This window comes from Cervus canadensis, chromosome 2 (genome assembly GCF_019320065.1).
Source record: "Cervus canadensis isolate Bull #8, Minnesota chromosome 2, ASM1932006v1, whole genome shotgun sequence".
NCBI lineage: Eukaryota > Metazoa > Chordata > Mammalia > Artiodactyla > Cervidae > Cervus > Cervus canadensis.
Window position 1 is genome coordinate 7,025,914 of NC_057387.1, and position 13,492 is coordinate 7,039,405.

The following is a 13,492-nucleotide window of genomic DNA, read 5'->3' on the forward strand; positions in this document are numbered from 1 at the left end:
TGGAGATATTAAAGAGGCAGTTGGATAAATAATCTGGCTAGGCTGAGGTTAGAGGTACATTATGCAAGTGTAGATATTGAACACATAATGAGGGAAGTGTATGGCTAAGTCACTCACTGTCATAACAGAACCCCCAAACAGCTTGACAGGCTAGAAAAAACATGAGCAAACTCTAACAAGCTGAAATTAAGTCGAAATGTAAAATTCTATACAAATACATGATGAGGGAGATAGAGCAAACTAGAGACAAGTTTGAAAAAGATATAGAGGTCTTACTCAAGTATACAAGTTTGATAAATCAAAGGTGAAACTAAGGTTGTCTTGAGAATATAGCCAAAAAAATGAGAGTTCTATTCTCTACCTGTTGATCAGAGCACATTTGCAATGCTTTGTTCCATTCTGTGTTGGCTTGAACCCAGGAGTTCAAAGCAGTCAGTTTCAAAGAACTTGAAGCTGACCATGTAGGAAAAGGATTACATGTCTTCTCTGAGGCCTAAGGATACTGAATTAGAACCAGTAATTGAAAGGCAGAGATTGTGAAGCAATATAAAAAGAAATTTCTGACATTTACAGCTGTCTGAAAAGAGAATGAACTGTCTCTGGAAGTAATCAATGCCCTTTTATGAGAAATATTGGAGCATTGTCACCATTTTCTGAGAATCTATTATAAATGCTTTCATATGCTAGATATATTATTAGGCAATTTATACAATATATTAAGTCACTCTTTACTACAACCTTATATGACGAAAGGCTTCCCTGGTGGCTCAACTGGTAAAGAATCCTCCTGGAATGTAGGAGACGCAAGAAATGTGGCTTCAATCCCTGGGTCGAGAAGATCCCCTGGTGGAGGAAGTAGCAACCCACTCCAGTATTCTTGCCTGGAAAATTCCATGGACAGAGGAGCCTGGCGGGCTGCAGTCCATGGGGTTGCAAAGAGTCATACACAGCTGAGCACACATGCATGCATGCACACATATGAGGAAATTTCGACTCAGAGCAAAGTGAACAAATCATATAGTTAGGGAAGAGTTGAGATTCACACCTGTGTCCATCTGTTTCAAAAGCCCGTGCTCCTATGCATGTCTCTGGATATTTTCAAGTGTGTATAGTATTTTTCAAGAGTGTATGTTAAAACTAACATGGAATAAGAAGACATTCTGCCTAGTTAAGTACCTGTTAATTAACTACCTGTTAATCCAAGGAGCTCCGTGATAACTTCATACCAATTACTGAAGCTCATTTGCATCTCTCTTTTTTAAAAGAAAACACACTTATTTTATACTGGAGTATAGCTGATCAACAATGCTTTGATAGTTTCAGGGGGACAGCAAAGGGACTCAGCCATACATATACATTGGAGAAGGGAATGGCAACACATCCAGTATTTTTGCCTGGAGAATACCAGGGACAGAGAAGCCTGGCAGGCTATGGTCCGTGAGGTCACAGAGTCGGACACAACTGAGCGAATAACACACACATACATATACATGTATCCATTCTCCCCCAAGCTGCCCTCCCATCCAGGCTGCCACATAACATTGACATCTGCATCTTTTTTTAGTAATTGTGTGCATCATATTTCTCTGTTAAGTCAGATTCTCTCCAACTATCATGGAAGGTCAACTGGAATGAGGGTAGAGAGAGAAGTACTGTCATCTCTGCAAGGAAACTTCCTGACAGTGGTTAACGCAGTGGGTGACGATGCCCCAGGAGCAAACGGAGAATGTGAGAGCTGGGCAAGACCCCTGCCCTGCCCCGCCCTGCCCCGAGGGAAGCATGGGTTACCTTAGTTTTAATGCTGTCAGTGGTAGAATGTGCTTACTCCCTGGAAAACAAAGTGTTTGTAACATGCTAAGTGCCATGGAAACACGTTTGTTCTTTCCACAAGCAGATGAAAAATTCAGGGGAAAAAATAAATCACTGAGCTTAAGAACCAGAGGAAAAACAATTAGAAGGGAACTTAGAAGAAGAGGAAACACCAAATCACAACTCCTATGAAAATAGTTCACACTCTCGAGAGTTAATGGGGCTTTACAGAGAGGCTGTTGGCCATACATTCTCTTTGAAAGGCCTTAAGTATCTGGTACATTGGGAAGAAGCTCTGCTAACACCACCAAGAACCAAAAGAGTCTCGGGAACAACGGCCCACAGATGTGTGGCACTCTGAACAACTCACTCCTTCCTCTATCTGAGCTCCTCCCACCTGAATGGGTTTCATTCCTGATAAAGAATTTCCTGTTGCTTCTTTGGCACTTCTTATTTTTATCAAACTTTTCTTTATCAGGTTTTGGGTTGTAAAGTGGCTCTAGAGGCTAAAGAAGTAGGAAGGAAGGCAGCAACAATCTACTGACATTACAAATCAGAGGGAAGATCTGGTTTTCATAGGCCATTTGTGAAGCGTTACCCAGGCTGAAGCTGGTCTTACTGCTGGGTGGCTCACCAGGGTGGGCTCAGATTCCAAGGCGTCCTCATGTGAAACAGACGCACATGCATGGACGGAGCTTTTGCTTTGTATGGGGGCAGGCAAAGTTCTCCTTCTCACTAAAGGACATGTGTGTGGCCTCAAACACTGTGTCCTGATTAAAATTCTTCTTCACAGAACAACTCTGTTAAGAGCTGGATGTGACTTAGTGACTAAACAACAACAAAATTAGCCCCTAGCCCTTACCCACTGGCTCAGTTTGGGCTTACATTTCCAGCTGTCACTCTATACATTGCTTCACAGAGTTTTCAGGTGACTCTTCTACCATTGTATTGTCTTTGCACAAGCATCCACGCTACTCCCTAATATAAGTAAAGTGAAAGTGTTAGTCGCTCAGTTGTGTCCCACTCTTTGCAACCCCATGGACTGTAGCCTGCCAGGCTCCTCTGTCCATGGAATTCTCCAGGCAAGAACACTGGCGCCTTCCTTTCTACAGGGGATCTTCCCAACCCAGGGATTCAACCCACAGATCTAACCCACATCTCTTGCATTGCAGGCGGATTCTTTTACCATCTGAGCCACCAGGGAAGCCGCTAATATAGTGGCCTGTATTAAAAAGAAACCTTGCTTTCCTACATGATGATAATAATTGATATCATATTCTCACAGGTAATCACAAAGATGACCATGAACTTGTCAGGGAAGTTATAGCACAAAAGTTGGCCTCAATCAAGTTTTCACTAAGTTCCTTTTTTAAAAACTGCATTCACTAACTTTCTAGTCTTTGATTTATTTTCATGATAGGATCAACCGAATTAAAGCTGAGACTGCCAAATTCATCAGTTTAGAGGATTGGAAGATTCTTCATCAGGTTGACCCACTCACCTACAACATCTCTGTGGTCTCTAAAACATCGTTAGCGCAGAAGAGTAAGGGAAATATATATATAAAGAAATTGCTCACATATATTCCGGAAGATAAGAAATAAAAATTAGTGCAACAAAAATTGTCTAAAAGAACACCTTAGTAGGTTATAGGGACAGGCAAGGGAGCTAGCCAAAATCACCACAATAGCACTTAATACTTGACATCAGTTTTGAAAAATCTGATACTTCTCCAGTGTAGAAGCAGGAAGAACGGTTTGTAATATCACTGAACATACAAAGATAACTGGATTGCCAGCTCAGAGAAGACTGACTCAATCCTTATAACAGTTAGGTAAATCAAAAGGCTAATAGCAGATGTCTTCCATTTAAGCTCATAGAGAGAGATTTCCCCTGTGTTGAACAGATACTATCATGGAGTAACCATGGAATGGAGATCCCACTATCCTTCAGCGTTAACACTTGTATTCATGAGGGAAGTGAAGTCAATAAAATGGTCAAGAAAAAAATGATGCGGTTTTGGTAAATAACATGCCATCTTCTATAAAGTCTTGTGTTCTGTTTACAAGCACATAGTCCTAACCTTTCCTCCAGGTCAGAACATTATCAATTCACACCTGAATGAATGCAAAAGTTCCTAGCTGTAGAGCCTGATCATCCATGTCTAATCCAGCCTCTGTCCACATACAAGTCATCATGTACACTGTCAGGAGATTAATCTTTCTTCACTTTTATCATGTCCCTGGCCTTTGATGGTCTCTATGATACTGTGAAAGGTGTTAAATGAATGCCTCTTTATGGTAGTGATGCTGGACTAGAGAAGAATAATGAAGGGAAGGAGTGAACCATGTGATGATGTGAGGTTAAGAGGCTTCCAGAAGATGGAAAAGCCTGAAGTATTAACAATCAGTCAGGCTGAAGATGAGCAAGGACTGTGTGCTGGAGTGGAATGAACAATAGGACTGGTGGTGACAGAGAAAATGAAGTTGGAGAGATGGACAGAGATCAGTTGAGTTATGGACACCAAAGTGAGGAGTATGGACTTTATTACAGGTGTAACTCATGATGCAAGTAACTTAATAAGCCTTGCCTGTTGAACAAATGAATTATTAAAATCTACTCAGAATTACTTTTTTTGTTAAATTAGAAATGAAGCTCACAGCATGATTTAAAAGAAAGAGAAATATTATTCTGCATGTTGAACATGTTTAAATTAAAATAATCTTTTACATGGGCCAAAGTTTTCTATTACTAAAATTGAATAATGTCAATCTTTCTAAGTCAATGGAAAAAATGAAGTTACACATACAAATTTCTCTTCTAATTGTGTCTTAGAACTTTAACATCATCTCTTGATAAAATGGATTAATAACAGTGGATATTCACAATTAAGATGCTTTAAAATATTATACACATATACACACAATTTAGGATGGAGAGACCTACTTATAATACATATGTTTTGGAAATAAAATTATCACTTGTCTGCGTGACAGCATTGCATACGTCAATGCTCTACCTAAAGACAGTATGACTTTTGGGTATTCCATGACTGGACAACAGACTCACGGAATGTGACAGGCAGCCTCTAACAGCACCTCCAGTGAGCCCCATGTCCTAGTGTTCATATCCCTGGTACTCCCTCCTCTTCAGTGGGGGCTGTATTTAATAATTTGCCTCTAACAAACAGAATATGGTACAAGTGATGGGGTATTAACTCTGAGATTAGGTTACAACAACATTGTGGCATCTACCTTGAGCATTCTCTTCTTATTTACTCCGTCTGAGATAAGTCAGATGCTGTGTTACAAGCTGTCTAACAGAGAGGCTCATGTGGCAAGTAACTGCCGGAGGCCTCTGGCCAATAACCAGTAAGAAATGCAGCTCTCAGTTCAACAGCTCACAAGGAACTGAATCCTACCAACAACCATGTGAGTGGACTTGGACATGGATCCTCCCTAAGCTGAGCCTTAAGAAAGAGGCTGCAGCCCTAGCTGAGAGCTGGACTGCAACCTCATGAGAAACCTTAAACCAGAGGCACCTAACTGAGCTACCCCTAGATTCCTAACCCACAGAAACCGTGAAATGTTTTAAGTCACTAACTTTTGGGATAATTTGTTACACAACAATACATAACTAATATACTGAACTACTTATCATTTTAATAGAGATGTACATCAGTTACATTTTTAACAGTGGCTAATCCAAAAGACATTTAAAATGTCTGGCATACATATTTAATCGCTTTGTAATAGCAAGTTTGCCTTTATTATATTTTTTAATATTAGAACTAGTTTAAATTTTGGGCTAATTTGGAGGGGATAGCCAAAAAATCCAAAGGTTATATATTAATGAAAAAATCTGATCAGAAACTAAGACACTGCAGTTTCAAAGAGACTTTGAAGTTAAGGACTGGGTTCTAATATGCCTGACAAAAATCTAGAGACTTATCAGATGAAAAATGAAGTTGTGAAATAGTTTTGTTTTTAAAAGAATGGCAGTGGGACATAAAGACACAATAACCTGCACTGGCACTTCAACTTTAAAGCACTGGCATCAGTGGTTATTACTTTTGTGCAAATCAACCTCTTCATGCCTGTTTCTTCATCCATGTAATAAAAATAATAAGAAAACCTACCTTTTAGGGTTGTAAAGCACTCAGAGCAATGCTTGGTACATGGTTAACAACCAAAGAAATTTAGTTTCTATAACAATTACTGTTTTCTGTTATAGTCTTAAAAAATTATAAATCATAAATTTTCAGGTTACTTCACATGAGACATGTTTAAAAAATTAGCAGGAAGTTCAGGAAATCAAACTTTAACCAGAGTTAGGAATAAGGCTTGGATTTCCTGGGTGGTACAGTGGATGAGAACCCGCCTGCCGATGCAGAGGACACCGAGTTGACCCCCGGCCTGGGGAGACCCCACATGCTGTGGTATAACCAAGCCGGGCGCCGTGACTACTGAGCCTGTCCTCTGGAGCCCACCAGCCACTGCCACTGGGCCTGGTGCTGCGACTACTGACCGCACGCCTAGAGCCTGCGCCCCACAGCAGTAAAAGCCGGCATGCGCTGAGAAGCCTGAGCATCGCCCCTGCTCAGCACAGAGAGAGAAAGCCCAGGTGCCGCAATGAAGACTCAGCACAGCCAAAAATAAACACAGGCTTGTTCGCGGGAGGGAGGAGACAGACCCACAGAATGAGTGAAAGACTTGTCAGTCATGCACCTCATACGGGACTGGGGCTTGTATCTGGAATATAAAATGAGCTCTTACTGCCCAATAATAAAAAAGACAAACCATCTTCAAAGAAGGTATACAAATGGCCCATAAACACATGAAAAGATGCTCAACGTTATTAGCCATTGGTAAAACGCAAATCCAAACCACAATTAACATACCATTTCACACCCACTAGGATGGCTGCAGGGCACCTGGGTTTGATCTCCGGTCAGGGAACTAGGATGCCAAATGCCACTGAGGAACTAAGCCTGCAAGCAGCAACTAGAGTCTATGCCACAGTGAAAGATCGCACATGACTCAACGAAGACCCGTGAGCTGCAACTAAAACCTGACCCAGCCAACTACTGAAATAAATAAATATCCTAAAAAAGACAACAGTAAGTGCCGTGAAGAAGGTGGAGAAAATGGAACCCTTGTACACAACTGCCGGGAACACAAAAGGTACAGATGGAAAACTTTGACATTTATTCAATTGATTCACTTTATTTAAATGTACAATTTGCTACCATCTCTATCACTGAATCAATTGAATCAAAAAAGGAAAACAGTTGACCAGTAGATATAAAATGTCTCCAAAATCCTACACTTTACAATAAATGTGAAGAATCTTGTATTTTGTATTGAGATAAACCTGTTTTTTAAAGAACATGGTAATATTCTAATTCATTATCATAAATGCAATTTAATCTTCAAATGTTAAATCAAGCATGCTATGGCTTAAAATCTACTTGAGAAATAATACTGAAACTAGGAAACTAAAAAGGCTCTCATAAAAATAGAGGCCAAAAAAAAAAAAAAAACCCAAAAAATTCAATGAGAAATTCCCCTGCTGCATCTTGAATGCCTAAGCTGTACTGTGTGGGAAAATAGCATTGTCTTAAAAAAATAAAAAACTAAGCAGGAATTGAGGATTTAATTATGTGAGTTCATGGAAATTTACTGTCATCAAAAAATAAGCTCACGGTTTATTTGCCCTCTAAAACACACAATGCATTTAGGCAAAGACCTTCCCTTAAAGATCACCTACCTCAGCCTTCTCATGTTATAGATTGAGGGCATTAAATTGAACATCTGGTTAAGGGTTGAGCAGAGAGAGAACCAAAAGCTTTGCCTCTAAGTGTAGGTTGTCTTCCTGGGTCTTATGCTGAGACATAGTTCCTGTATCTGTATAGAGATAATGGACTTCAAGTAGAGTTATTATCCATTCTTTAAGACCATGTTAACTTCTGAGAATATCAGTTATCACCGAGACTTCTGTTAAATGAGTTTTATCAAATGGTTTAGGAAAACAGCTTTTTTTAGTTTAATGATATGAACTAAAGCCAAACTCACTATTTTTCTCCTTTGGTGGTTGTTTCTTTCTTCTCACTTTCTGTGTTTAACCTTCTCTGATTATCTAAAATGTAGTTGAAATAAGTTTTTAGGCACTTGGCATCTACTGTTATAGGTTTAGAGAATCTCCTATCTTAAGAAGTAGAGCTTACCTCCTACTATATAATTTAAGTTCTTGTGAGACAACAGGAATTATATATTGGCCTCTGCCCCTGGTTCCTGGCATAGAGCTCCTGAAACTCTTGGAATTTCTTAAGTGATAAGAGCACTGGGAGCATGTTTTGTTCTAACATTTGACCTTTCACCTTGGTTCCTGATACAAGACTCCTGAAACCTTTGTGCTGGGTGACAGGAATGTCTTCTCCTAATGAGGCCACTCTGGATAGTCTCCTGGATTATGGCTGATCACCAAAAAGACCAAGCCATGATGAGAAGTTTGGAATTTTCAGCCCCGGCCCCGCTGAAAATGGAGTTAATGATTGACCATCATGCCTATGTGATGAAGCCTCCAGAAAAACCCCACTAATATGGGATCTGGAAGGCTTCCAAGTTGAAGAACACATCCATGAAATGGGAGGGTGATGTACCCCAATTTCAAGGGAACAGAAGCTCCAGTGTTTGGGATACTCCTAGACCTCTCCCTATGGAGCTCTTCATCTAGCTGTTCATCTGTGTCCTTTATGATATCCTTTAATAAACTGCTAAACATAAGTGAGTATTTCCCTGAGTTCTGTGAGCCACTCTAGCAAGTTAATTGAACCCAAGAAAGGGGTCACGTAAACCACTAATTTCTGTCCAAGTTGGATGAAGCTGTGGGTAACCTGGGGGGCTGACTACTTGCAACTGGCATCTGAAGTTGGGTGGAAGCTGTCGTGTGGGATGTGACACAAATCCAAGTGGACAGTGTCAGAACTGAGTTAAACTGTAGGACTCCTAGCTGGCATTGTGGAGAAGGCCCTGGCATGGGGGAAAACCCCACACATTTGGTGACCAGAACGGTTGTTAGTATCTTTGTGAGGACTAAAGGAGAAAGATATAGGAAAGGAGAACCACAGGTTTTCTCAATACGGTACCAGATACTTAATCTCTCAGGTTTCCTTATAACCAGGGTGCAGACACGTGACGTGGGCATTGCCTTAAAGATGCACCCGCTCCAGACTACAAAGAAGCTGTGGCTGTTAAGACTCTTCTGGAGAGGGTGGTGGCCCTGGCAGCAATAGCATCTAATTTCAAGAGCCAGCCACGGCGTTGGTTCTGGAAGCAGAGTTAGGAATCAGTTATCTCAATGGTGCAAGCTAGGCTCTATGACCAGCTGTGTGGTGGAATTTGGGGCTTTGTTCTTGTTTAAGGGACCTCCAAGTGTGACTCTGGCTCTTCTAGAAATTCTGCTTAAGTCACCCAGGGTTAGTCTCTGTTACTTGAAACCAAGAAGTATTAATACAAGCAGCTATAAGTAAAAGAAAGAGAAAAAGAAAGGAATAAAGAAAAAGAAAGGAAAAAAAGTTCTTCTATACTGTGAGTTTATCTGGAGCTGGTTCTATATGTAGTTTTCATATTAAATAGTAATTCTCAACTTGTAAGATAATGTCTGGCATTTAGTAGGTTCCTAACAAATGTAGAATTAAATTGGCTATTTTATTTACAAAGGTAATAACTATTAATGAAGCTTCCGGGGATAAAAGGGAAAAGATAGCATCAACAGGATAGTACATTTACGAGAATGTGTGAGAACAGAACAACTAACCAAACTCAGAGTAAGAGGGCAGAAGTTTTTTTTTTTTTTTTTATGTTCATAGCCTAGGTTTTCTAATGGAACTTTCGAACTATCTAAATCTTGAGTGCAAGCCCATTTTCCTGGGAAGATACATGTTTCTAGAGAAATGCAGACAGTAAATTCATTAGGAGGACAGTTTATTTTTGCTATAAAATGACATGCTTGATTTTGCATGTAGAACTGATCTGTTGATCTGGGACAGGCTATGTTAGGAAAATGATTAACATTTATTTACCAGAAACTGTAAAAAAAAAATTTGTATATTAAAATGCCAAGGAAAAAAGCAAGCAAATTTTGAAATCCATGTTTGCTAAATTTGGATGGAATGAATTTATTTTATAATCCTTTAATTGGGTAAACATATGATGCTGAGAAAGCTGCAGCTTATAGTTGCTTCATTTGTTTCTCCACATTTTAACATACTGGTCAAAAAGTCCTTCTGTTTTATCACGGAAATTCCAGGGAACATGTGAGCACGTCTATCTTACTAGGAACATAAGTACTTCACCCTTTTGTTGGCCATCCTACCAAATTATGTGCTTAATATAAAATATTCTGGAACATAAACACCATAGCTGCTACTCTGAAATTATGGTAACATAAACTGGCATTTAGTTTTACTGTTTCCACTCAGTCACAAACTGTATTTAAGTAGGAGCTTTGGGTAAAGGAAACTGACTGCAAGGACTATTCAGAAAATTCAGTTATGATTCTTTCAATTTCTCAGCCATTTCAGCTGTAAACTGGGATAAAATTATACCATGGAGACTGTATGAGGACCAAATGCAATTATATATTTTAAAGAACCCAGAAATATGCTTAATATAGAGGGTGGACACTCAAAAAAAAAGGCAAAAGGAGAAGGGGATAGCAGAGGATGAAATCGTTAGATAGCATCATTGACTCAAAGGACATGAATCTGAGCAAACTCCAGGAGATAGTAAAGGACAGGGAAGCCTGGCAAGCTGCAGTCCATGGGGACACAGAGGCAGATGTGACTTAGTGACAACAAGAACAAAACTCAAAAAAAGGGAGGAACTAAACCTGAATTTGCAACATAAACTATTTAGTAGCACAGGCAAATCTATTTCAAAAGGATTTTGTTTGAGAAAAAAAATTCCAAAATATTTTAAGCTATGATACATGCTGAATAAATCTTGTAAATGCTTAATTTTATTTATATTTATCCTCATTATTCTAACAGGGTAGTTCATACTTACTATTTTTATTCATTATTTATAACATAATTCTTTGTTTAACGCTGGATATTATCATTTTGGTGATGGTTTAGTCACTAATTCATGTCTGACTCTTTGAGACCCCATGGACTGTAGCCCACCAGGCTCCTCTGTCCATGGGATTTTCCAGGCAAGAATACTGGAGTGGGTTACCATTTCCCTTCTCCAGGGGATCTTCCCCACCCAGGAATTGAACCTGGGTCTCCTGCATTGCAGGAGGATTCTTTACCAACTGAGATACCAGGGAAGCCATGATTATCATTTTAATATGGGAAAATTTATGTAAATATCTCACTGTCAACTAGGGAGCTCCCTGCTTCAAAAAACTGTAAGGTATGTGACACTGATAATTATTTTCTCTGGGTTTACTAACGCATTATAATTTAGTTCAAAGTCGTACAATAATCAGTGACAAAGTGAGTTGGTGTTTTAAGAGAAGACAAAAATGTTTTCTAAGATATTTATGTATCACTTCTTCCCATGTCAAATACTAAGTCATTTTGCTTCTAATATAAAAATGGTTTATCAAATAAATATAAATAAATTACCTTTCACATTTAACTAAAGTTCTGTGTCTGGGGATCTGAAGATCTGGGCTCTGGTCACAGCTCCATTAATAGCTGGGTTGGGTCAGTTGTTTGCCTCCCTCAACCTATTTTCTTACCAATATCATAAAGCTGTTATACTAAACTATCACTAAGTTTTCTTCCAGTTCTTAAATTCCCTATGATCTATCTTATGTCCTGCTTCCCAGTAAGATTATTAGTTCTCTGGAGGCATAAATCAGATCTCTGAGAGAAGCTGTACATTACTTAGCATAGTGCTATGTATGGAATATCTATAAATCTGAACTGTAATTATATGACACTGTAAAACAAATATGGAACCAGATTATTACATATTTAGTATAAAACCAATTATTGCAAAGTAACCATTATTTAACATTTACAGTGGGGCCCTTTCTTACATTTCAGTCATGCAAATGCTTCCTCTACCGCTCTAGGTAGTATGAAGCTGGGAGGAATGACTAAACAGGAGAGTTTCTATGTGAGGTGTTATGTCCTCTTATCTCCATAAACCATTAGAACACTCCTAACTTCTAGACTTACTCTTTATACACTGCCATACGTCAGTGTGGTAGCAGCTTCAATACGTTCCCCAAGGAACCCCACTTCCCGGTATTCACACTCTTGTGTACTTCCCTGCTACAAAGAACCAGGGTCAGCATGCAGCAGAACTGATGGGGCTCCAGTGCTTAGGTTTAAAAGACTGACTGCTCTCCTGGGAGGTCTCCCACGTGCTCACTTGCTCACTCTGTGGCTTACTTACCCTGAGGGAAGCCCCAGGGAGAGGCCCACATAGTGAGAAGCTGAAGCCTCCTACCAACAGTGAGTCAGGCTGGGAGCATACCCTTCAGCCCTGATCAAGTCTTCATCTTCACCAACAGCCTGATGCAACCTCAGGAGAGATCTGGGGCCAGAACCACTCTGCTAAGCTGGTCCTAGATTCTTGACCTTCAGAAACTGTGTGAGCTAATCAATGTTTGCTTCTTCAAACTGCTAGGTTTACAGATTCTACACAACAAATACCTATTTATCATCCTTTTCTAATATGAAGTACCTGTGATTTCTTCTTCTTGCCTAGATGATTATAACCTCCTAACTGTTGTCCCTGTAAAAGCATCAACTCTGTAATATTCATCCTTTACATGGCTGTAAGTGAAATATTTGAAATGCAAGTTTATTTGTGCCTCTCTATTGCTTAAAAAATTTTCAGTCAGTTCAGCTCAGTCTCTCATTTGTGTCCAACTATTTGTGACCCCATGAACCGCAGCACGCCAGGCCTCCCTGTCTATCACCAACTCCCGGAGTTTACTCAAACTCACGCCCATCGAGTTGGTGATGCCATCCAGCCATCTCATCCTCTATCGTCCCCTTCTCCTCCTGCCCCCAATCCCTCCCAGCATCAGGGTCTTTTCCAATGAGTCAACTCTTGGCATGAGGTGGCCAAAGTACTGGAGTTTCAGCTTCAGCATCAGTCCTTCCAGTGAACACCCAGGACTGATCTCCTTTAGGATAGACTGGTTGGATCTCCTTGTAGTCCAAGGGACTCTCAAGAGTCTTCTCCAACACCACAGTTCAAAAGCATCAATTCTTTGGCTCTCAGCTTTCTTTATAGCCCAACTCTCACATCTGTACATGACTATTGGAAAAACCATAGCCTTGACTAGACAGACCTTTGTTGGCAAAGTAATGTCTCTGCTTTTTAATATGCTATCTAGGTTGGTCATAACTTTTCTTCCAAGGAGTAAACGTCTTTTAATTTCATTGCTGCAATCACCACCTGCAGTGATTTTGGAGCCCCCCAAAATAAGTCTGACACTGTTTCCACTGTTTCCCCATCTAGTTGCCATCAAGTGATGGGACCAGATGCCATGATCTTAGTTTTCTGAATATTGAGCTTTAAGCCAACTTTTTCACTCTCCTCTTTCACTTTCATCAAGAGGCTTTTTAGTTCCTCTTCACTTTCTGCCATAAGGGTGGTGTCATCTGCATATCTGAGCTTATTGATATTTCTCCCGGCAATCTTGGTTCCAG

The 13,492-nt window shown here is 39.9% G+C and overlaps 1 protein-coding gene across 1 annotated transcript in view; it reads right to left on the minus strand.

The window, feature by feature from the left end:
• Positions 1-13,492, minus strand: part of ATF6 (activating transcription factor 6) — a 239,836-nt gene that overhangs the window by 34,666 nt on the left and 191,678 nt on the right. The gene's annotated exons all lie outside the window — the stretch shown is intronic.